The 26,245-nt window shown below is 37.1% G+C and overlaps 1 long non-coding RNA gene and 1 pseudogene across 1 annotated transcript; one reads left to right on the top strand and one right to left on the bottom strand.

The window, feature by feature from the left end:
* Positions 1–1,105: 1,105 nt before the first annotated feature.
* Positions 1,106–18,685, bottom strand: LOC132284872 (uncharacterized). Its single transcript, XR_009472390.1, has 4 exons — positions 18,433–18,685; positions 16,403–16,515; positions 1,694–2,138; positions 1,106–1,187 (listed from the first exon to the last, which is right to left on the bottom strand). It is a non-coding gene; the product is annotated as an uncharacterized LOC132284872 (long non-coding RNA).
* A 4,051-nt stretch (positions 18,686–22,736) lies between these two features.
* LOC132286773 (cytochrome P450 81Q32-like) lies at positions 22,737–24,437 on the top strand (annotated as a pseudogene).
* The last annotated feature ends 1,808 nt before the right edge of the window (positions 24,438–26,245 follow it).

Here is a 26,245-nt window from a genome sequence, read left to right on the forward strand (position 1 = left end):
TTCATAAACGGACCGTCCACAGCCGAGTTTTTCAAGGAGAAGACGATGCTGCTCGTTGCCATCATAAACCACTACCGTCGCCGGATCTTTCTACCGTCGCCGGTTCTCTCTGCAGTTGCAGCCATCCAGATTCCAGTTGAATCTGTTATTTTGCATTTTTTGTTATTTTGTTTTCATTTACATATATATATATATATATATACACAAAAAAAAAAAAAAATCAAAACCCTCTATTTGGCTACAAGTGTAATACTATTCCATTTCTGGATTAGTTCAAAACTAAACCAATTTTGTTACCTTCTTTGAAAAACTGGTTCTGTGATAAACCAGTTCAAAAAAAAAAAAAAAAAAAATTGGATGAAAAAAAATATTGAATTATCTGGAGCAGACAAATCTACCAACAAACACTACAAGAAAATTGACTTTTACAAGAAGCCATTTGTGTTGTAAAAAGTAATTTACAACATACAAGTAGTATGTTGTTGAATCCCTTGTTGTAAAAAGTACCTCGTTTTTATAAGATGTGAGACACCTTGTAAAAAAGAAGGATACCCCTTGTAAAAGTATTATCTACAACATTCCTTGGTATGTTGTAAATAGTTTCTATATTCACAAGGTGTTTTGCATGTTGTAAATAGTATTTTCAACAAGGTTTCTAGCCTTTTGTAAATAGCCCAACAAACAATTACGAGATTTATATGTTTATTGTAATTGCACTATTCACAAGGTCCTATGTCACATTGTAATTATCTTAGATGGATATTTACAAGGCTCACTTGCATGTTGTAATTTTTTCTTTTTTAAAAAATAAAAATAAAAAAAAAAACTAATTTCGCCCATTATTTTCCTCCTATACAAACTTTAACCTTTAACACGATAATAGTAATTGAGAAAACCAATCAAATAACCATACATAAGCATAACAAACAACAAAATACATGATACACAAAAAAAATTAAAAAAAAAATTTCTTAAACATGTACTTCACATTAATGCAAACAATTAACAATTTAAATTTTAATTCAAGATCAATTACAATGAAAATCAATATCTCAAATTACAACAATATATATATATATATATATATATATATATATATATATATATATATATAGTCAGCTAAAATCATGTCGAGTGTTTCTGGAACTTATTAGCTGGTCTTCTTATGCAACCACGACCTTCAAGAGCTTTAAAATGGGTGATCATGTTCATGCAAAAAGAATGATATAATAATTCAACCAACTTAATATAATATAAAAAAATTTCCAAAGAAGTTCGATCATCAACTTGATATAACATAGTCAACATATATGTTTATAATCAACATATTACTAATACTGCAATAGATTTCCTCAATCACATACTGCAACAAGTGTGTGTGCTTCCTTTAATCTCCTACAGCCACCTTAATTTTTGGATTCTCAACTTTTCAAACATAAATAATAATAATAATAATAATAATACAATATACTAATTAATAATAATAAAAAGGTCATTAGCCTTTTTTTCTTTCATTTTTTTTTTTTTTTTTTTTTTTTTTTTTTTTTTTTTTTTGTTAATCTAAGATGTTAAGAGAGTGAACTAGATTAAAATATATGTATCCTAATATGTTTGGATCATAAGTTTCTGTACAAGACTTAATAGATGTGGGAAGAGCTATAGACTTGGGTGGATTAATTATGTGAGGCCTGACCTCAAGCATGATGAGTTCACACCCCATGAAGAACAGCTTACGTGATACCCCCAGATTTTCGAATGCGGGGCCCATGCCCGATTACCCGAGGATATTAAACCAATTAGCAATAATCGAACACAGAATAATTATATCAAAAGAGATAAATAAAATTTGCTGAAATGAAAACTAAAAGAGTAATCCAATATTTGAAACCTCAGAATAAATAACTCCATTGATAAATAAGATATTTCAGATACAACTGATTCACCACGAACACATATCGTTCTCCAACTTATACAACTTGGGAATCCATCCAGTGGACCCCTAAAATAACCCACTGAACTCAAAAGACTGGAAACAAAACCCAAGTCTAAACACAAAATATATTCCAATGTCATCGGTGGAGTGAACAACTATATCTGCTCAGCACGATTAAGCTCTGCAGCCTGGAACTGATGAACACCTGTAAAGAATAATAGAAGAGTGGGTTAGGCCCACAAGCAAGTTCTAATCTAGCTGTAATCCATACAGTGACCCGATACGCAGATACATCGTAGATACCTCACAATATCTATCTAGTCCATACATATATATATCCACACTATGGGACATTCACTGAACTACAATAGGGGTCTCAACCTGAATAGAAGGCAACATGCGAAAACGCACCCAAAGGTGGGCATGAGTACCTAGACCTAACAGGGTACACCTCAACCTACTATAGCTAGCTACGCATCCACTGCATATATACGTCCTAACCAACGAGTCTGAGACTCAAGCTCATCTCGTGGTACCATAACCATATATTTAAAGTCCATTCAAATCCATCCATAGGAACTCCAATAAATCGTTCAGCTTATTCAGCTGCACAGACTTATATAAGAGATCCAGTAAGTTGTTCAGTTTATTCAACTACACAGACTTAAATATAAGGAGAATTATGTTTTTATAATTCGTACCCTTCTTCCCAAAATAGGTAGGACTGAGTATTTTGAATCAGTCTGTCCCTAGTATGTCACCGTCCCATACCGGTACATACAATCCACAAAATCCACCGTCCCATACCGGTACATACAATCCACAAAATCCATATAATTGATAGAACAGGCAAAGCTGTTCACCAATTAAAATCCATAAGGTAGGAATTAGCATTTTGAGCTAAACCATACCTAGTATGCCACTGTCCCATACCGGTGCATACAATCCTCCATATCCATGTAAATTACAACATTCAAATGATAAGCAAGTAATTTAGAATGCAAAACCAAACCCAGATAATTGACAGAATTTTAATGTGAGAATTCAGCAATTAAAATCCAATACATAATTCCAAATAATTGGCCAAATTTAATATAAGAATTCAGCAATTATAATCCAATATATGATTCCAAATAATTGACCGAATTAAGTATAAGAATTCAACAATTATGTTCCAATACATAATTCCAGGTAAATTACAAGGCATAAATAATAAGCACGTAATTTATAGTCCAAAACCAACCATCCATATCATTGCAAAATAGTATTTAGTATTTCAACAACGTAAAACCAAGCATTAATCCATGTAAAGTTTAATATTCCAACAACCACCTCCAAAACCATAATCCAACTCCAAGCCAAAATCCAGTTAATTGCTTAACTGTGTGTATATTACCCCAATTAAATCCTACAATACCATTCCGTTCAAAACCATGCAAACTACAGATTTATAACAGAGTAGTTTAGTAACCAAAATCTGAAACATGCATAGGACCAACTCTGTTCACTAGAAGACCCTAATATGCATTTAAAACAAGTTTTAAATTCATGCTATACTAATTAAATCACTAATTTAGAATTAGGTAATTTAAATCTTTTCCATCCGTTAATCGCATGCAAAATAGGTTTAATTCCGTATTATGCATTTTACTTGTCTACCTGTATAAACCACGCACGGAGAACCATTAAGAACACCCAAGTGACATGTTAAACACCTCAGTTTACTTCCAACTCAGTCCCAGACTCACAACCCTCCAACAGTAACAGGTAATTCGTAATAAAAAAAAAAAAATCAAAAATGAAATTCCAAGAGAGCCTGCTCAATTTTTGGAAAGAGCAGGCTCTTTTAGAGCCTTGAGCCAGCTCCATTACTTCATAGAGCAGGCCCTTTACCTAGAAAAGATGAGGGAGCCAGCTCCCTCATTCCATGGAGCCGGCTCTCTCCCCTTCTAAGAGCCGTCTCCAACCTCTGCAATTCCTGCGACTCTCTGCTTTGCTTTCGGTCACTTTCCACCTCTACCAGCCTTTCTATTTGGCTTTAAAACAAATCCTAATAGTCTTAATAACACCCAATAACATCTCAATGGTTTGTTTACAGTTCGTTGGAATCAATTACAGAGATTGGACTTTCAACAGTTTTAATAGGTATACAGAACCAACACTGAACCCAGATTTGCAACTACTGTAACAGAGTTATTTTAACACATATAGATTATCAAAATATCATATAATAAACATGTATTCTCAATTAACAATGAATTAAACCCTAGAGAACATCTAGGTGCACAGAACACAGGTCAGGGGAAAGAGGAAGAAAAGAACTCGCCTTTACAATTTTGGATGAAACCATGTCGCCGTCTTTCTAAGTTTTTCCGGCGATCTCGACTGCCGTCAAGGACTCTCCTACTCCGGTTCTAACCCTCGAATAGCCCTCAACCATCATCCTTGGTCCAGCCCAAATCCCTTGTGCCAAAACCTTCATCCCCTTTTCTTTAAACTCTCTGTTTTTCTCTCTAACTTATAGGTACGTGCAAACAGTTTTGCTAACCCTAACAGACCACTTTATTCTCTATATATATGCTAGAACAGAACCCCGTCCATATATAATTAGAGTAAAACCCTAATTAAATCCTAGTCGGCCCATAGAGCAACCTAGGTAACAATACTCAGCCGCCTATACTTGAATTGCTATCAAAACTATAATTGAACTTAAATAAACTAACTTAATTTTAATTAAACTAAATAAAGAATAACACAATTAATTAAAATAAACAAACAAATAAAGAATTACACCTTTAATTAAAATAAACAAACAATTAAAAAATAACACAATGAATTAAAATAAACAAACAATTAGACACATAAGCATATAGATACAAAATCAATTTAAAATGCACAAAAATAAAATTTAAATTCCATTTTATACCCTTTTGAAATTAGGGGTATTACAGCTTATTCTTGAGTTTCATAAAGCTATAGGAAGCAGGTGGGTATCTCTTTCTATATGTGTGTGGGTGTGTGTGTTTTTGGTTCTCCCATTTATTTTATTTTTTTATGGGGTGTTATGTTATTTGTTTGTCAACATTTTATTGAATTCAGAGGAACTAGAAGTGAAATCTTGGAAATACAAAAGCCCTGCCCAGATTTATTTTCAGTTTTCGAAAATAATTTTCAGAGAATAAAAATAGAAAATAATTTTTAAATTTTAAATTTTGATTAATTGAAAAAACTACAAAACTATTTTTAGAGAACAAAAACTCAGATATTTGTTTGGTTTTTTACCTACTAAAAAAAAAAAATTGACCTAAGAAAATTACACACCATTTATTTATTTATTTATTTTTGAGATGTTAACTTATACAATAAATTTTTTTATTATTATTCTGGCAAACTAGGGGGGAGGAGACTCGAACACGGGCACACCCATTCGAGAAACTAAATAATCAATCTACCATAGGCGCACCCGTTCAAGAAATTAGGCACTCTACCGACTAGGCTACTAAGTGATGACTAAAAAAAAGAGGTACATTATTAGGATGCGCATATATTGTGTTGCAAACTTGAACCTCTCTTCTATTTTGGGGCTTCTTCCATTCATAACATTAAATGAATATAGTGTTTACGTACATAATTGCGTGTAGTTTTTTTGTTTCCTTGAAAGGACAAACTAAACACTTTGCTAGCTTATAACTGGTAGCAAATTTTCTTTTTAAAGCTCATATAACAATCAAGGGAATTCCCAAAAATAGCCTACAAAGGGCATTTCCCCAAAAAAATAAATACAACTCATGAAAACTGTAATACCCCTAATTTTAAAAAGGATATTCCTGGTATTTAATGGTATTTAATTTATTATTTAAGTGCATTTTATTTGATTATGTGTCATTATTTTTTTTATTAGGTGCTTAATTGTTTTCTTTTGTGGTGATTTAATTTATTTAAATGATATTTATTTTTAGTTATTTGATTGGAATTACTTGTTAGTGTTTTAATTATTTAATTCGCATTAATGGTTTAAGTGTAATTGGTTTAGTTATTTGATTGGATTTACTTGTTAGTGTTTTAATTATTTAATTGGCATTAATGGTTTAAGTGTAATTGGTTTAATTATTCTATGTGTGTCTTATTTTATGTGTGTCTTATTTGGTTTAATTGGGTTTACTAATTATTATTTTGTTCAATTAGATTATTTGTTAAGTTAGGGTAATTAGGTAAATACATCTAACTAGGGTTTTAATTACAGTATAAATTAGGGTTTTATATTATAGCCGTCGTAGGTTTCTACGTTAATTGGATGGGCCGGTTAGAATTGTGAGTTGGACTTAAATGAACCTAGGGTTTAGGAAAACTCTATAAGTATAAGGTAGACGTCTGTGTAGGGTTTTTTTAAACAAAGCACACGTTTTGTGAAAGTGGAGAAGGAAAAACGCAGTTTTTCACATTCTGCCAAGGTTTAATCAAAGCTCCGATCCCGCTTCGTCCGTGGTCCGATCGAGCTGAATTTTGGAGGAGAGGTTCATGACTCAGTGACGCACAATCTGAACGGTGAAGATCAGAGTTTGACCTCGGGAATAGTGATTCGTACTCGTGAACAGTAACTGGGTCGCACGGGTTTTTTTTCCATTCTGCCCAGATTTCATCAAACATTCGATCCCGCTTCGTCCGTGGTCCGATCGAGCTGAAATTTGGAGGATAGGTTCATGACTCAGTGTCGCACAATCTAAACGGTGAAGATCAGATTTTGAGTTCAGGAATAGTGTTTCGTACCCGTGAACAGTAACCGGGTTTTGGAACTCGCCGGGATTTTTAAGAAGACGACGTTGAAACTTTGAACAAAAGTTTCTGTGGCAAGATTCTATCCTTACTCTTTCCCTTAGGCTTCATACTCTTTGCACTCTTAAATGATTCCAGGATTAATGAAGATTAAACCAAACTAAAATGATATCTGTTTTGCTATGAAACTGGTAGTTACAGTAGTGTTGTATGCTTGTTCAACCTAGACTAAGCATGTTTGTGGATGCATTGTGGTTCTGTGGTTCACGTTTTTCCTTACCACTGCTAGTATAAATTATTGGAAGGATGGGTCTAGATGATAGCTATCTTAACTTCTGTAATAACAACTGTTGGAACTTAAATACTAGGAGGATTTGAGTTTAACACTAGATCGGTTTTGTGGAACACTATAATTTGAGCATGTCTACATACATACTGTGAATATTGTTTTGATGCTTACATTATCACAGTTAGTATCAACTGTGGGGGTTAGGATTTTGTGATACATACCCTACATATCTGTATGTCATTTGTAAGGTGTTTAATGGAAGTTTTAATTAATTCTGTCTTTATATCAGACTAAAGGGAACAACTTAAATTGGGCATGTATATGTTGTTGTTGTGACCCTGTTTATCAATGCTTATTTTATCACTACTAACATTGAATGTTGGATGTTGGAATTTAGTTGATATATACTTGATTTATTGGTATTATTGACTACTGGAGGATTGGAAAGTAGGCACCGGTATGGGACGATGGCATACTAAGGATGGGTTTGGTTTTTAAATCAATACCATTACCCACCTACTTGGAATAAGGATGGGATTAACTAAAAGTTAAGTCCCGTGGATTTGTATTGTCATGGCAACTACTTGTTGAGCGGCAATATCAAGGATTTTGGATGGATTTTATATATGTACTATTATGGTGCCTCGGTATGAGCTTGAGCCTCAGGACCGATGGCTAGGGAGCGTATATGCATCGGGATGTGTAGCTGGCTATGATGGTTGGAGGTGTACCCTGTTTAGGTATAGGTACATATGCCCACTTCGTGTGCGTTTTAGCATGTTACCTCTATTCAGGTTGAGACCGGCCTGTAGTCTAGTGAGAGTCCTTTAGTGTGACTATATATATATATTTACGGACTATTAGCTACTGTTGAATTGTTTAGGATGTACATGCGTATCGGGCCTCTGTTTGGATTGTAGTAGTATAGAACTTGCGCGTGGGCCTGACCCACTTCTATTTTTCAGGTACACGACAGTTCCAGGCTTAGACGTGTTCGTGCTGAGCAGAGGTCTCTATTCACTCTTCCGACGATGTAGGGCTCTCTCTATAGTTTTATTTCTGGACGTTTATTACAGTTGTTCTATCTTCCGGTTGGATTTTAATAGGGGTCCACTAGAGATGGATTCCCAAGTTGTAAACTGATGGAGTTTTGGAGTTTGGGTTTGATGAATTTTAATAATTATAATATTTTGCGGATTCTATTTTTAGTTCCTTCAAGCTTTAATTTCATTTCTTAATTTATTTTGTATTCTGTGTTCATTATAAAATATTAATTGTTTGATATTCCCATGGGTTTGGGCCTGGGCCTGATCAACCCGTGTCTCGGATCCGAGGGGTATCACAGTTGGTATCAGAGCACTCCAGGTTCAAGTGTCTCTAGGATGTTTTCGTATTAAGTCTTCCGCGTAGCGTTTTCTCTTGAATAGAGCTTAAGTTAGGATTCATTGTATTCCTTATGGTTCGTATAGAAAGGGTACTGACGTCTGTCTTTTCGTGTTAACAGATGGTTAACGCTAGAAATGGACAGAACATGCAAGGAACTAGGAAGGAAAGGAGAACGACACGTAGGCAACAATATCTCCTACGACGTCAGCAAATGGAGGAAGAGCAGCAAAGGCTTGGGTTTCATGATGACATGGATCAGTTTCAGGAGGAACAGGAGAATGTTCAACAGACTCTGGACCAGGTCAGAGATCCAGAGATTCCTCCTCACCTCAATGACCTCGTTGCTCGGGCTATAGAGGCTAGGGTAACAGCTGCACTTCGAAATCAGCCTCAGGTACAGCCGGCACCTGTACCAGCACCAGTGGTTCAGACGGATTCTTGGGGAAAGGCTAGGAGCTCTTTCACAAAGGGGAGTCCACCTGTGTTCTCAGGCTCAACCGATGCGAGAGCAGTTCACCAGTGGAAACAGGATATTGAGCGTCATCTTCGTTTGGTTCAGTGCACGGAGGTTCAGAAGCAGATGCTTGCTACTTTCAAGCTAGTTGGGGATGCACTACAGTGGTGGGAGTCAGTTACCACCTCAGAGGAGAGGATGACATTGTCTTATGATGAGTTCAGTGCTCGCTTTGATGAGAAATATTTTCCCTATGCAGTCAGGGCAGCTATGAAGACCGAGTTTCTAAGTCTGCAGTAGGGAAACATGACAGTGGCGGAGTATGAGCAGCAGTTCACACGCTTGTCTCTCTTTGCACCGGAGGAGGTGGATACAGAGGAGAAGAAGCGCAACAGTTTTGTCAAGGGACTGATGTGGTCTATCAAGAGAGCTATTACAGATAGTCCAACCTATACTACCTATGCTCAGGTGGTAGACGCCGCTCTACAACAGTATCAGTTGACTGTGGACATCAAACAGGCTCGTGGTGAGAAGCGGGGAGATAAAGACTTTACTAATCAGTCAGCTGAAAAGGGGAATGGCAATGGTCACCGGCAGAATGACAAAGGCAAGTTCCAAGGATAACAGCCTTGGAAGAAGCACAAAGGTGGTTCAGATGCTCACCGGAATAGGGCACCTATTCAGAAGCAACAGAATGGGGGACCACAGGCAGGACAGGGTCAGCCACCGGCGAACCGACAGAGGAGGCCATTTGGTACTTTCCAGGGTAGTTGTTACACTTGTGGAGAGTATGGTCATACCACCAGGCAGTGTCCTAAAGCAGGACAAGGACAGGGACAGAGACAGTATGTGCAGCAGGGACAGAGGGCGCCAGTGCCTCTACTAGCTCCACAGGTTCCACGGATTCAGGGACAGACACATCTGGCTTTACCGGCACCACCGCACACTCAGGGACAGGCACCACAGCAGTTGCACTATGGCAGGGTGTATAACCCCATGCCACAGGATGTTCAGGCACCTTAGACTATTGAGGGTAAGTTTCTTATTCATGGTTTGCATGGACGTGTTTTATTTGATACGGGTGCTACACACTCATTTGTAGTTAGGACTTTTGTTGCTTTGTCTGGGATGAGGACGAGGGTATGCACTAGACCTCAGGGTATTTCTATACCATTGGGTGATACAGCTATTATACATGAGAGTGATGGGCCTGTGACACTAGATATTGGCAGACTCAGATTTCTATCCAATCTATTGGTCCTGGACATGCACACTTATGATGTGATACCTGGGATGGATTGGTTGTCTCATTACCATGCCCAAGTTGTTTGTTTTGATAGATCTATTATTTTTACCATACCTGGTCAGGATATGTATGTAGTAGCTATGCCACGTTCTAAAGGGGGCGATAACACCTATTTGTTCCATGTGGAGGAGGAAAATAAGGAGGGGATTACTGTGTCATTGGATAACATACCAATTGTACAGGATTTCTCGGATGTATTTCAGGAGATTCCAGGGTTGCCACCTAGTCACGAGATCGATTTTGTGATAGACTTAGCTCCAGGCACTGCGCCTATTGCTAGGGCACCCTATAGGATGGCACCGGTAGAGATGAGAGAGCTGAGGGATCAGATTCAGCAGTTACTCAGCCAGGGTTTTATTCGTAGGAGTACATCACCTTGGGGAGCACCGGTTCTGTTTGTAAAGAAGAAGGATGGTTCGCTTCGTCTGTGTATAGATTACAGGGAGTTGAACAAGGTTACGATTCGTAACAAGTATCCTTTGCCCAGGAATGATGACTTGTTTGATCAGTTAAGGGGAGCCACATATTTCTCCAAGATTGATCTGCGTTCTGGGTATCATCAGCTGAGGGTCAAGGAGCAGGATGTTCCTAAGACAGCATTTCTCACGCGATATGGTTCTTATGAGTTTCGAGTTATGCCGTTTGGGACAACTAATGCACCTGCAGTATTCATGGACTTAATGAATAGAGTTTTCCGGGCTTATTTGGATCAGTTTGTTATTGTCTTTATTGATGACATCTTGATCTATTCTCAGTCGGAGGACGATTATGCTAGACATTTTCGCATAATCTTGCAGACGCTTCGTGAGCACCAGTTATATGCCAAGTTCGAGAAGTGTGAATTTTGGCAGCGAGAGGTGAAATTTCTGGGTCACGTGGTGTCAGAAAAGGGGATAGCAGTGGATCCGGCCAAGGTTTCAGCGATGGTTGAGTGGGGACAGCCTACATCACCTACTGAGATTCGGAGTTTTCTCGGTCTGGCAGGATATTACAAGAGATTCATCCAGGGGTTCTCCAAGATAGTAGGACCACTCACTCATCTAACTAAGAAGGGTGTATAGTTCGTGTGGGATGAACACTGTCAGCGAGCTTTTGATGAGCTGAAAAGGAAGCTGACTTCTGCACCGGTTCTGGCTACTCCACAGAGCGGGATAGAGTATCTTGTTTACACGGATGCTTCGTTGCAGGGTCTTGGATGTGTATTGATACAGGAGGAGCGACCGATTTCTTATGGATCTCGGAAACTTAAGCCTCATGAGCTTAATTATCCAACACATGATTTGGAGTTGACAGCAGTGGTCTTTGCCTTGCGTATTTGGAGGCATTATCTGTTGGGTGAGTCCTTCAGATTATTCAGTGATCACAAGAGTCTGCAGTACTTGTTCACTCAGCGGGAGCTAAATATGAGACAGCGCAGGTGGTTGGAGTTTGTAAAAGACTATCATTTTTCTATACAGTACCATCCAGGGAAAGCGAATGTAGTGGCGGATGCACTCAGTCGCCGACCTGTTGGTAGTCTTTCTGCTCTATTCACTATTGAGTGGAATGCTTTAAAGAGTGTGGATGAGTTATCGGATACTTTTATGGCTTGCATGGTGGTTACACCTTCCATCATTCGCAGGGTTTTACAAGCACAACTCACCGATCAGCAGTGTGTCGACAAGGTCGCAGAGATAGCTTCCGGAGAGGTTCCATTCTACTATGTTGAGGCTGATGGAGGTTTAAGGTATAAGGGACGGTTAGTGGTACCTTCTGCTGATAATTTGAGGAAGGATGTGATGACTGAGACTCATCACTCTGAGTTCTCTGTTCATCCAGGAGGCGATAAGATGTATCAAGATATGAAGCGGCAGTTTTGGTGGGCAGGTATGAAGAGGGACATTGCTCTTTTTATTTTTCAATGTAGTACTTGTCAGATGGTTAAGATTGATCATCAGAAGCCGCCAGGAGCTCTACAGCCACTACCAATTTCGGAGTGGAAATGGGAGAGCATATCTATGGATTTTGTGGAAGGGTTGCCAAATTCTTTCAAGGGGCATAATTCCATATGGGTCATTGTGGATAGGTTGACCAAGTCAGCTCATTTCTTGCCTATTTGCACTGGCTACACTTCGAAGCAGTTGGCGAGGCTTTACATTTCAGAGATTGTGAAGCTACATGGCATTCCATTGTCTATTATATCGGACAGGGATTCGAGCTTTGTATCTGGATTTTGGAAGAGTTTTCAGCAGGCTTTAGGTACGGAGTTACACCTTAGTACTGCTTATCATCCTCAGACTGACGGACAGAATGAGAGGGTGAATCAGATTATGGAAGATATGCTTCGGTTGTGTGTTCTGGATTTCAAGGGCCACTGGGAGGAATATTTGCCACTTGTGGAGTTTGCTTATAACAATAGTTTCCAGAAGAGTATTGGTATGGCACCATTTGAGGCATTGTACGGTCGACCGTGTCGGTCACCTGTTTGTTGGATGGAGGTTGGAGAGAATCGATTCTTAGGTCCTGAGTTCATCAAGGATACCTCTGAAAAGATTGCTCTTATTCGAGATCACATGCGTACTGCCCAAAGTAGGCAGAAGAGCTATGCTGATCGTCGTACTCGGGCTTTGGAGTTTCAGGTTGGGGATCAGGTTCCACTCAAAGTGTCTCCTATGAAGGGTGTTATGCGCTTTGGGAAGAAAGGGAAGTTGTCACCGCGATTTGTTGGTCCATTCATGATTACGGATCGCATTGGAGCTGTTGCTTATCGATTAGCACTTCCGGATACTTTGGATCGCGTCCACAACGTGTTTCATGTTTCCATGTTGCGAAAATTTCTTCGAGATGAGGATCGGTATCAGCATATCGATGTTGGGGAGATTGCGTTGCAGCCGGATGCAACTTATTTAGAGCCACCGTGTCGTATTGTCGACCGACGAGATCAGATTCTTCGTAATAAGATTATTCCTTTGGTTCGTGTTCAGTGGAGTCATCACAATGAGTCTGAGTCCACTTGGGAATGAGAGGATGTCATTCGCTCACGGTTTCCTGAAATATTGGAAGAAGGTAAGAGTGAATTCCGAGGACGGAATTCCTTTTGTTAAGGGGGAAGAATGTAATACCCCTAATTTTAAAAAGGATATTCGTGGTACTTAATGGTATTTAATTTATTATTTAAGTGCATTTTATTTGATTATGTGTCATTATTTTTTTTATTAGGTGCTTAATTGTTTTCTTTTGTAGTAATTTAATTTATTTAAATGATATTTATTTTTAGTTATTTGATTGGAATTACTTGTTAGTGTTTTAATTATTTAATTGGCATTAATGGTTTAAGTGTAATTGGTTTAGTTATTTGATTGGATTTACTTGTTAGTGTTTTAATTATTTAATTGACATTAATGGTTTAAGTGTAATTGGTTTAATTATTCTATGTGTGTCTTATTTGGTTTAATTGGATTTACTAATTATTATTTTGTTCAATTAGATTATTTGTTAAATATTTAATGGTGAATAGGGTAATTAGGTAAATACATCTAACTAGGGTTTTAATTACAGTATAAATTAGGGTTTTATATTGTAGCCGTCGTAGGTTTCTACGTTAACTGGATGGGCCGGTTAGGATTGTGAGTTGGATTTAAATGAACCTAGGGTTTAGGAAAACTCTATAAGTATAAGGTAGACGTCTGTGTAGGTTTTTTTAAACAAAGCACACGTTTTGTGGAAGTGGAGAAGGAAAAACGCAGTTTTTCACATTCTGCCAAGGTTTAATCAAAGCTCCGATCCCGCTTCGTCCGTGGTCTGATCGAGCTGAATTTTGGAGGAGAGGTTTACGACTCAGTGACGCACAATCTGAACGGTGGAGATCAGAGTTTGACCTCGGGAACAGTGATTCGTACTCGTGAACAGTAACTGGGTCGCACAGGTTTTTTTCCATTCTGCCCAGATTTCATCAAACATTCGATCCCGCTTCGTCCGTGGTCCGATCGAGCTGAAATTTGGAGGATAGGTTCATGACTCAGTGTCGCATAATCTGAACGGTGAAGATCAGATTTTGAGTTCGGGAATAGTGTTTCGTACCAGTGAACAGTAACCAGGTTTTGGAACTCGCCGGGATTTTTAAGAAGACGACGTTGAAACTTTGAACAAAAGTTTCTGTGGCAAGATTCTATCCTTACTCTTTCCCTTAGGCTTCATACTCTTTGCACTCTTAAATGATTCCAGGATTAATGAAGATTAAACCAAACTAAAATGATATCTGTTTTGCTATGAAACTGGTAGTTACAGTAGTGTTGTATGCTTGTTCAACCTAGACCAAGCATGTTTGTGGATGCATTGTGATTCTGTGGTTCACGTTTTTCCTTACCACTGCTAGTATAAATTATTGGAAGGATGGGTCTAGATGATAGCTATCTTAACTTCTGTAATAGCAACTGTTGGAACTTAAATACTAGGAGGATTTGAGTTTAACACTAGATCGGTTTTGTGGAACACTATAATTTGAGCATGTCTACATACATACTGTGAATATTGTTTTGATGCTTACATTATCACAGTTAGTATCAACTGTGGGGGTTAGGATTTTGTGATACATACCCTACATATCTGTATGTCATTTGTAAGGTGTTAAATGGAAGTTTTAATTAATTCTGTCTTTATATCAGACTAAAGGGAACAACTTAAATTGGGCATGTATATGTTGTTGTTGTGACCCTGTTTATCAATGCTTATTTTATCACTGCTAACATTGAATGTTGGATGTTGGAATTTAGTTGATATATACTTGATTTATTGGTATTATTGACTACTGGAGGATTGGAAAGTAGGCACCGGTATGGGACGGTGGCATACTAAGGATGGGTTTGGTTTTTAAATCAATACCATTACCCACCTACTTGGAATAAGGATGGGATTAACTAAAAGTTAAGTCTCGTGGATTTGTATTGTCATGGCAACTACTTGTTGAGCGGCAATACCAGGGATTTTGGATGGATTTTATATATGTACTGTTATGGTGCCTCGGTATGAACTTGAGCCTCAGGACCGATGGCTAGGGAACGTATATGCATCGGGATGTGTAGCTGGCTACGATGGTTAGAGGTGTACCCTGTTTAGGTATAGGTACATATGCCCATTTCGTGTGCGTTTTAGCATGTTACCTCTATTCAGGTTTAGACCGGCCTGTAGTCCAGTGAGAGTCCTTTAGTGTGACTATATATATATTTACGGACTATTAGCTATTGTTGAATTGTTTAGGATGTACATACGTATCGGGCCTCTATTTGGATTGTAGTAGTATAGAACTTGCGCATGGGCCTGACCCACTTCTATTTTTCAGGTACACGACAGTTCCAGGCTTAGACGTGTTCATGCTGAGCAGAGGTCTCTATTCACTCTTCCGACGATGTAGGGCTCTCTCTATAGTTTTATTTCTGAACGTTTATTACAATTGTTCTATCTTCCGGTTGGATTTTAATAGGGGTCCACTAGAGATGGATACCCAAGTTGTAAACTGATGGAGTTTTGGAGTTTGGGTTTGATGGATTTTAATAATTATAATATTTTGCGGATTCTATTTTTAATTCCTTCCAGCTTTAATTTCATTTCTTAATTTATTTTGTATTCCGTGTTCATTATAAAATATTAATTGTTTGATATTCCCATGGGTTTGGGTCTGGGCCTGATCAACCCGTGTCTCGGATCCGAGGGGTATCACAAAAACCCTACACCCACCAATTTTTTGCAAACCAAAATAGAGCCCAAACAAAAGAACAAGACCAAAAAAAAATAAATGTAAAAAAATAAAATAAAAATAAAAAAAAGGTCTAGAATGACTTTTTTTTTTTTTATTGGCAAGAAACACATACTTTTTGCCCAGAATGGGCTCGAACCCCTATCATTCTCTTTGAGGACGGGGAGATTATACCACTAAGCTAAATGTCCTTTGGTGTTTAGAATGACTATGAACCAAGTAGCAAGGAGAATTCAGCAAATAAAGCCAACAAAACATCCCAGTGACAACAACAATAGGTTATAGCACAACATCCAGTAGAAGACTGAGCAACACTTCCAATACCACATTGTAAATACAACCTCCTCTACATAAAACCACCAAACTCAACTTTTACACACAAAAAAATCACCAACAGTCAAAGTGTACCATACTTCCTCATATGTAGTCATCCCTTAAAAACCTAACAACCGAAGGAACAAAACTTGGCAAAAATAAAATAAAATAGCACACAACATGAAAAATCAAGAATGAGTAAAAAGGGAAAATACCACTACAATTATCTGAAAATGTTGTCTGTCAAATTCCATCTCTCCCAAACAAGTGTTACTAGTGCTGTTATCTTCGAGTTTTTTGGAGGGAGAAAGCTCTATTCCTCTCAACCCTAAATGAAGTATATATAGGCAGCAAAGAGCAATTTATTAATAACAGAATCAAATTTTCAATCTCATCTCATTGCTATGCCTCTATAAGAGAAAGAAGAAGATGAATTTAAAAAACGGATAGTGTATATTAAAAGGCAATCAATAGTACAAGCATATATTTCTTCCCTTTATAGGATGGCATGAAAAAAATAGATAAAAATGGCATCATCTATACAGAAGTTGGAGCATCACTTGTAAAAATATGTGATTCTATCCTATGAGGTCATGACTTCTTTTGCTTGCTTCACTAAAATTTACTTAATTCAGAATACTTGACTACAGCTAACATTTCTTTAATGAATTAAATCTAGATCCTCTTTGTACTTCATAAAAAATAATCACCTTGTCATTTTGACCAATGAACAAATAGTTAATTAACATGAACCACTTGTAGGATCTATACTCTTGAATAAATATATCAGTCCCAAACCACCGTTGGGTTTGATCTGATGAGACTCTCTGCAAACAAAGATCATGTGTACAATTGACACACTATAAATAGTCATAGCATTCTCCAAGAGTTCTCCATTCATAAGAAAAAGAAATCCATAGTTCTATACTCACAAGTTCTCAAAAAGGGGGAAAAAAATAAAGATGGATTCTGCCAATTTATTTTTTGAATAGGACCAACTATTTGTTACATCGATTTTAGGTTCTCCAAGAGTTCTCAGTCTACAAGACAAAGGGCCTAGGGACGTTATATATATATATATATATATATATATATATATATATTACTTGAATACAAATAGAGAAATCCAGCCAACAAAAGAGAAACCCAGACATTAAAGAAATGCAAACTCAACCAACAAAATCGACAATAGAACGAGAGAAAGAAAAAGAAAAAAAGAAAATTGAAGCTATCTTTATAAAATTGAATATAAGATTAGAGTGAATCTTGTATTTTTTAAAGAAAAAAAAAAACCAAAAATCTTTGGGAGAGAGAGAAGGATGGATGATTACATGTAGATGCTGAAGATAGGTAGTAAGAGTCAAATATAAGGTACCGGGAGAGATGAGGAAGAGTTGATTTGCAGGTCTAGGGAAAGGAATTTGTGGCTGAGGAACGGATGATGTTTTGAACAGCCGGAGTAAGTTCAGTCATTTTAAGTTGGAGTTCTCCGTGTTTTCTCAAAGATGGAAACTCTATTCCCAAAACTCTAAGAACTTGTTCAAGCTGTTCTCTAAAACTCATACTTTAGTGATTGGATTTTTTGAGAACTATTCTCTAAAAAGAGATCCAAGCATATTATAAACCAGCTTTCTTAATTTTTGTCACTCAAAAAACATTTTAATTGGGATAATTGAGGCATTCAAAAGCTGTCTCATTGATCATGAACGATTTTTTTTAACTGTCATGTAGATTATTATGTACACCACGATTTTAACAACTTGTTTCCTATAGCAGTCCAAAATTGAAAATCCTTGCTTTAACATCCCAAATAAATATAAGAAGGAAGAATGGAGAAACACCAAATTCATAATAACCAATATCTTCAAAATTTCAAACTAAAATTCCCATTCACTAGCTTCAATTCAAAGTGCCTAATTGAATATGAGAAAAACCAAATAATTACTAATTAATTTACTGATAAAGAACAGAGAAAAAAAAAATGAAAACAAGATCAGTTTGTATATTGATTATGCAATTAGAAAAATAAGAATCAAAATTGATGAAGTCAGATTTATGCATTGGCGCCAAACCCTTATGCCGAGGTTTCCCCTATCTCTGCAACTCAATCTAAGTCGGGGATGGATAGAAATAGAGATGACGAGCAGAGTAAACGATCAAAGTGATCAAGGATCGACCGTAAGTACAAACATACAGACACACATATATACTTGTATAAATAGAGAGAAATAGATTGGAAACAAACCTAGCAGAAACGGCCATCTGCAAATCGCCTAACACGCTTTCGCTTCTCCAAAGGAGGATTCCAGACCTAGGGTTTCTTCTTTGAGCAGTGTTACCATTAGGGGTTAGGGTTTTCTTTGATGTCCAACTGCAAAAGCTTTAGGGAGAGAGGCTTTATGGCTTGATAGAAAGACGGAAACACATTTTCAGTACTGGTTAGGGCTTTGATCTGTCGATTATTAGTGTGCGTGTTTTGGGTGTGTGGTTATATACTAAATTTATATTTTTCATTTATTTTAATTTTTTTGTCAAGCCAAGTAGTGAAAATATCAGCGGGAATATATACACAGGCGATAGACATGTGCTCGCGGGAAATTGAATTAAAATTAGTGCTAAAAATTTTCAAATAACGTTGTATGTTTTCAATCTGACAACGCCCATGGAAGCATATTGTAAAATTTCTTTTTAACAAGGTGTAATTTTGCATGTTATAAATATTTCGTTGTAAATAATCATTTTTCTTATAGTGAAATGCACTCATTGCAACTAGCTTGGTCATACTAAGAGTCGCTATTTCAAACTTGTGGGATATCCGGAATGGTGGGATCATCGTCGTTGGAAGAAGAATTCCACAAAGACCTCCACTGCAACAGTTGTTAAGACAACAAATATTGGTGGTAAGAATTTCAATATTTCTACACATGTTGCTAATAGTGCATGGATAATTGATTCTGGTGCCACATATCATATGACATTTGATTCTAGACAGGTCTCACCTCTTAATTCATCCTCACACATATTTGTTTCTACTGCCAATGGGACTTCGACCCCAGTTATTGGGGAAAGATCTTTGACACTCACTGATAATCTGCATTTAGATTCTGTTTTAGTTGTTTCATCTTTAGATTCTAGTCTTTTGTCAGTTTCCCAAATAACCACAGCTTTATCTTGTGTTGTCATTTTTTGCCTAATTTTTGTGTGTTTAAGGATTTCCAAACAAAGCAGACGATTGGTTGTGGTATTAGGCGAAGGAAACTGTATTACTTGGACTTGATGTCCAATAGTTCCGACAAGCTATGACAAGCATTGACAGTGGATGGTTCTGAGGGGGAAATAAAAAAATCTGAAATATGGCTATGGCATCGACGTCTGGGGCATGCTTACTTTGGTTATTTGAAAAAATTATTTCCTAATTTGTTTGCAAAATTTGATGTTTCTAATTTCCACTATGATGTTTATGAACTAGCAAAGAGCCACCGTGTGTCGTATCTATTATGTTTGCATAAAAGTCCACTTCCTTTTATGATTATAGATTCTAATGTTTGGGGTCCGTCTAAAGTCACTACTTTAGATGGATCCCGTTGGTTTGTTACTTTTATTAATGATTGTACCAAGATGACCTGGTTATGCTTGATGAAATCCAAGGGTGAAGTAAACTTATTGTTTCAGAAGTTTCATAAAGTGGTTGTAACTCAATACAATGCACATGTTCAGGTTCTCTGTAGTGACAATGGTGGAGAATATCAGAGTTTTGACCTTCAGCAGTTTTTAGAAGCACATGGAACTATTCATCAAACCACTTGTTCCAATACAACCCAGCAGAACGGGGTTGCAGAGCGAAAAAATCACCACTTGTTGGAGGTTGTTCGTGCTTCATTGATAGAAGCACATATGCCATTATCGTATTGGGGAGAAGCACTTACCTCTGCAGCATATCTAATCAATCGAGTACCTTCCAGCTCTATTGACTTCCGGGCACCATTGCAGGCTCTCACTGACGCAGTTGTTGCCCCAACTGTCCCAAATCTACCTCCTCATGTCTTTGGTTGTGTAGCATTTGTACACCTCCATAAGTATCAACGCAACAAGCTAACTCCTCGCGCATTGCGATGTGTTTTTCTCGGATATGCTACTCATCAAAAGGGGTATCGCTGTTATCACCCTCCAACTCGACGAATGTTTATCACAATAGATGTTGTCTTCCATGAAGACTCGATGTATTTTTCTTCTGCGTCTGAACTTCAAGGGGAATACCAGAACGAAATTCAGACTCTAGATTATTACTATCACACTTTTGAGGACGACGATTCTAATGTTGATGACTCATAAGTTGGACCAACCAATCAGGAATCAAGTGAATTGGATTCAAGTGGTATAAGTTTGAATCAAAGTGGTGATGAACGCCCAGCAATGGAAAGTATGACGCCAACCTTAATGGAAAGTGTGGCTCCAAGCCCATCGTCGTCCGAGTTCGAGTCCCTCGCAACTGACATGTCAAACTAATCGCCTGCTGAGGATGTTCTTGAGTTAGTGCCTGAGCCACTCAGAAAATACTTACCACCGCATCACACAATAGGTATTCCTAAACCCACATATGAATCCGAACTTTCTAGTAAAGTTAAGTATCCCATGAGCAATTATGTGTCGAATCATCGTTTGTCAGAATCAAATTTGTCATTTGTAAATCAATTATCTACTGTATCTATTATGTGTCATTTGGAAAGCAGCTATGAACGAGCAGATGAAATCCTTGCAGAAAAATGAAACTTGGGAACTCATTGATCCTCCACCAGGAAAGAAACCAGTTGGATGTCAATGAATTTACACTATGAACTATAAAGCCGATGGCACAGTTGAACGCTTTAAAGCAAAATTGGTGGTGAAAGGTTACACCCAAACCTATGGCATCGATTACACAGAGACGTTCGCACCTGTAGCCAAAATCAACACGGTTCGAGTTTTGTTGTCTTTAGCTGCGAACTTGGATTGGCCATTGCAACAATTCGATGTGAAGAATGCCTTTCTGCATGGTGAATTATCTGAAAAAGTCTACATGGATCTCCCACCAGGATGCATGATACCCGAAAAGTATAGTTGAAAGGTCTGTAGGTTAAAGAAATCATTATATGGGTTGAAACAATCTCCAAGAGCATGGTCTGGAAGATTCACAAAGTCTATGATAGCCTTTGGCTACCGTTTGAGCAATTCCGACCACATGTTATTTTTGAAGAAACAACAGGGTAAGATCACTGCACTCATTGTATATGTAGATGACATGGTGGTTACAGGGAATGATCCTGAATAAATGAAGGCTCTCAAGAAGTACTTATCCAGAGAATTCGAAATGAAAAATCTAGGTTCTTTGAGATATTTTCTTAGAATTGAAGTATCTCGATTTAATAAAAGAATCTTTCTATCTTAAAAAAAATATGCCTTAAATCTATTACAAGAGACTGGCATGACAATATGTCAACCAGCTGAGACACCAGTGGAAGAAGGACTGAACTTATGTGTTGAGTCCAATCAAGTACCTGCTAATAAAAGAAGATACCAAAGACTTGTAGGGAGATTGTTGTACTTAACACACACGAGACCGGATCTGGCTTATGCATTGAACATTGTTAGCCAGTTTATGCATGATCCTAGAGAGCAACAATGAATGCAGTTATGCGCATTTTGAGGTATTTGAAATCTGCTCCTGGAAAAGGAATTTTGTTCACTAAAAATGTTGGTTATCAAAACTTAGATGCATATACTGATGTTGATTGGGCTGGAGCTATAGATGATCGGCGATCTACTTCTGGTTACTTTACTTTTGTAGAAGGTAATCTTGTTACATGGAGAAGCAAGAAACAAAATGTTGTTGCTTGGCTCGAGTGCCGAAGCTGAATTCAGAGGTATGACGCTTGTACTTTGTGAAACATTGTGGTTAAGACTACTCTTGTGGGATTTGGGTTATCTACCTAGGCAACCTATTCAACTATATTTTGATAATAAAGCAGCATGTAATATTGTCCATAATCCAGTTCAATATGATCGTACGAAGCATGTCGAAGTAGACAGATTCTTCATTAAGGAGAAATTGGATGGGAAAATTGTGGAGTTGCCTAAGATTCGAATTGAGGATCAACTAGCCGACATTCTCACCAAAACAGTCTCAAATCAAGTGTTTTCCAAAATTTTAGACAAGTTGGGCATGTGTGACATCTATGCACCAACTTGAGGGGAAATGTTGATATTTTATCTCTTATAGTACAGCTATAGGATTGAAATATTTATTCCTTGATTTAGAGCTGATTGGTAGGTAATTACTTACCTATTTTAGTTAGGTCCTATTCTATAAATTGGATGTAACACCATGAGTAAAAGGGATCGAATAGATTTTTAATTCTCATATTCTTTCTCTGAATTTCAAGAGCCTTTGCTTGGGAAATACTCTTATATACATGTATGTGTATGTGTGTATATATAGAGCACATATTGATCATGAAGCATCACTAGAAAATACTCTAGTAAAAATCAGTTTAGCTATCTATAGATTCCCCCATGGAACTTTCTTGGATGCACACTTTTCTGCCCGTTATCCTACTTGTTCTAACTTTCAAGTTCTTGTCAAAAACAAAACACCGAAACCTCCTGCCGAGCCCACCGGCTTTTCCGGTCATAGGGCATCTCCACCTACTAAAACAACCTCTCCACCGAACCCTACACAGTTTGTCACAAAAATACGGCTCCATCTTCTCCCTTCAGTTCGGGACTCGCCGGATTGTGGTGGTGTTATCACCCTTCGCGGTGGAGGAATGTTTCACCCAAAATGACATCGTCTTTGCCAACCGCCTGCCTTTTATGATACGCAAGTACATCGGCTACAACTACATGATGATCGTCGCATCCCCCTACGGTGACCATTGGCGCAGTCTCCGACGCCTCAGTGCTCTGAAGATCTTCTCAACCAGTCGACTCAACGCTTTTCTATCGATTTGAACGGACGAAATCAAGCTTTTGTTACGTAAACTGTACCAAAACTCATCCGAGGATTTCGCGAAAGTTGAGCTGAAATCAAAGCTTTCGGAGCTGAGTTTTAATATCACAATGAGGATGATTGTAGGGAAGCGGTATTTTGGAGAAGACATGGCAGATTACGAAGAGGCGAAGAAGTTCAGGGAGCTCATAAAAGAGGTGTTCGAGTACAGTGGTGTATCGAATCCCCGAGATTTCTTGTCAATTTTGCAATGGATTAATTATAAGAACGTGGAAAAGAATTTGGTGCGAATCAGTAAGAAGATGGATGCGTTTTTGCAAGGTCTGATTGATAAGCATCGACGCGATAAAAGTAAGGTTACTATGATTGATCACTTGCTTTCCTTGCAAGAATCATAGCAAAAATACTACATGGATCAGATCATTAAAGGGATTATAATGGTCAGTATCTTCAATTTTCTATCAAGACTATATATATATCACTATATTTAACAAAAAAAAAAAAAAAAGTGAGAAGGATCACTTAACATTTGATGGAATAGTAAGTTTAGGGGGTTAAGTATCTTTTTCATATTTTAGGGGTTTTTTGTGAGAAAGAAGAAAGCTCAGGGAGGGTTTAGTGCACTTTACTCTAAATTCATTAACTTGTAATGTGTCGATAATGTTACTTGCGGGAACAGACACATCATCAGTGTCAATAGAATGGGCAATGCCAATTTTACTTAACCATCCAGAGGTGTTGAAGAAGGCAAAAGTTGAGTTGGACAATCATGTTGGCCAAGATCGTTTGATTGAGGAGTTAGATCTCTCAAAACTGAATTACCTTCGTAATATCATTTTAGAGACTTTTCGTTTGTGTCTGGCTGCTCCACTTTTAGTACCACATATGTCTTCAGAGGATTGTATGGTCGGTAAATACGACATGCCACGCGGCACGATATTGTTGGTCAATGCATGGGCATTCATAGGGATCCTATGATTTGGGATGACCCTACAAGCTTCAAGCCTGAAAGGTTTAAAGGTAGGGAAGTTGAGGCACATAAGCTAATGCCATTTGGGATAGGTATGAGGTCCTGTCTTGGCGCAGGGCTGGCCCAACGTGTGGTGGGCTTGACTTTGGGGTTGTTAATTCAGTGCTTTGAGTGGGAGAGAGTAAGTGAGAATCAAGTTGATTTGACAGAAGGAAAAGGGCTTACCATGCCCAAAACTGAGCCATTGGAGGGCATGTGTAAAGCACGTGGCATGAAGAATGTTATTGTTTCATAAGCAGCAGGATGAAATTTGAATAATTTCTGTTACATGTTATAGATACACACACACACACACACACACACACACACACACATATTAAGTTTGTAATAGCTTAAATATGCATTTTACTACTGTTTCTTAACCATTTGCTTCTCGTGTGCGCTCTCTCTCTCTCTATCTATATATGAATATTTTCTTACTGTACTAGTTTTAAGTAGATCAGATACAAAAGTCATATTGTACTAGTTTACTTCATAAATGTAGAACAGTTATTATTTATTTATTTAAATCGAAAAATATAGATCATTTTGATGTGTAAATATACATATAAAAGGAAACGTAGGACCCAATAACACAATCCTAGTAACATATATAAAAATATTTTAGATAATTAAAGTCAATATTGGGTTTCCGATATTCATATATATATATTTTTCCGACATAGAAACACATTTACAACTTTATTTTTATCCTATTTTTTTTTTTAACATTAATCTTTTCCTTTAGAATGTAAAAAAATAGGTCATGATGAAATTACAACTTGGAACCCTAATCCAAGTGATCCTTACATATTTACCATGACTATTAGTTGTTCATTGTCGAACCAAGAATATCATGAATAGCTTCACTTAAATTTTTGCTTCTGAAACCGAGGGTCGATGATAAAAAAATATTTCAACTCGATCCAGAATTGTTTTGATAACCGAAATATGTCAATAATAATTTTACATCTCATATTCAAAAGTGAGCTATATCTATATATGCTATGGAACAGAGGGAGTAGTATAAAGATAAATGAAAAGTAGAACAACCGTGATTCTAAGTTTTCAACTATAGTATCCAAGTAATATTAATATTATAGTACATAATTAACAGTGTAGCATATAAATCTAAAAAGTAAGTGCAATAATTGTGATTCAAATGACTAGTATGTTATTATTCACAAAAAAAAAAAAAAAAAAAAAAAAAAAAAAAAAAAAAAAAAATTATAGTGTAAAAAAATCCAGATACATAAAATACAGGCAACAAGTTTATAAAAGTGCAATAATAAATATAAAGAAGAAGAAGAAAATAAAAAGCTACTGTGTCTGTAATTTAATTATTTTTATATAATTGAAAAGAATTTATGTTAAGTAAATATCATAAAAAATTATAATATCACCCTTTTTATAATATTTTATAAATTTCAAGACACTTATAATAGACTCACCATACTTTAAATTACTTACCATTCACAAGAATTCACTGGGCTGTTTATCTTGCTTTTATGTTTGTCCATGCTTGTGTTGCAGCCTTGGGCAAAAAATTACTACATTAATACAATATGGACCCTACATACCCACGGTAGGATAATGCTTGTGTCCAACACAGGTTAGATGAACTTCATCCAACCTGTTGACATGGCCCAATAAATTTAAAATAAGAATAATGATAGGGAGATCGAAAAGGAATCCCCGAATCAACACTGAATTTGACGTGATTGGCTATACTTATCACGTGTTAAATAATTATTTTTTGGAAACTGTTTAAGTAGATGAGATGAAATCATTCGGAGAAATCATTCGGTGACCCTATCATTTTCTTTAAAATAAATGTTCAAAAGCAAAAGTTACAATTAAGTTGGGTATTGCCAAATTATTCGGATTTAACCCATTCTTGTGAGAAATTTTTTTTTTTTTTTTTTTTCCATCTCTTCTCTTTTTCTTTCTCAAAGAAAGACCATCTGTAGTGTTCACCTCCATCATCTGAGCTTGTCGGCCTAACTTCAAGTTAATCATCACCAAGCTTAATCTACAATTGCCCGCCGTCCTTGCCGAGCTCAT

Source organism: Cornus florida, unplaced genomic scaffold (assembly GCF_030987335.1).
Source record: "Cornus florida cultivar Cherokee Brave unplaced genomic scaffold, ASM3098733v1 CherokeeBrave_3.0.0_Hap2_Chr11, whole genome shotgun sequence".
NCBI classification, from domain to species: Eukaryota; Viridiplantae; Streptophyta; class Magnoliopsida; order Cornales; family Cornaceae; genus Cornus; species Cornus florida.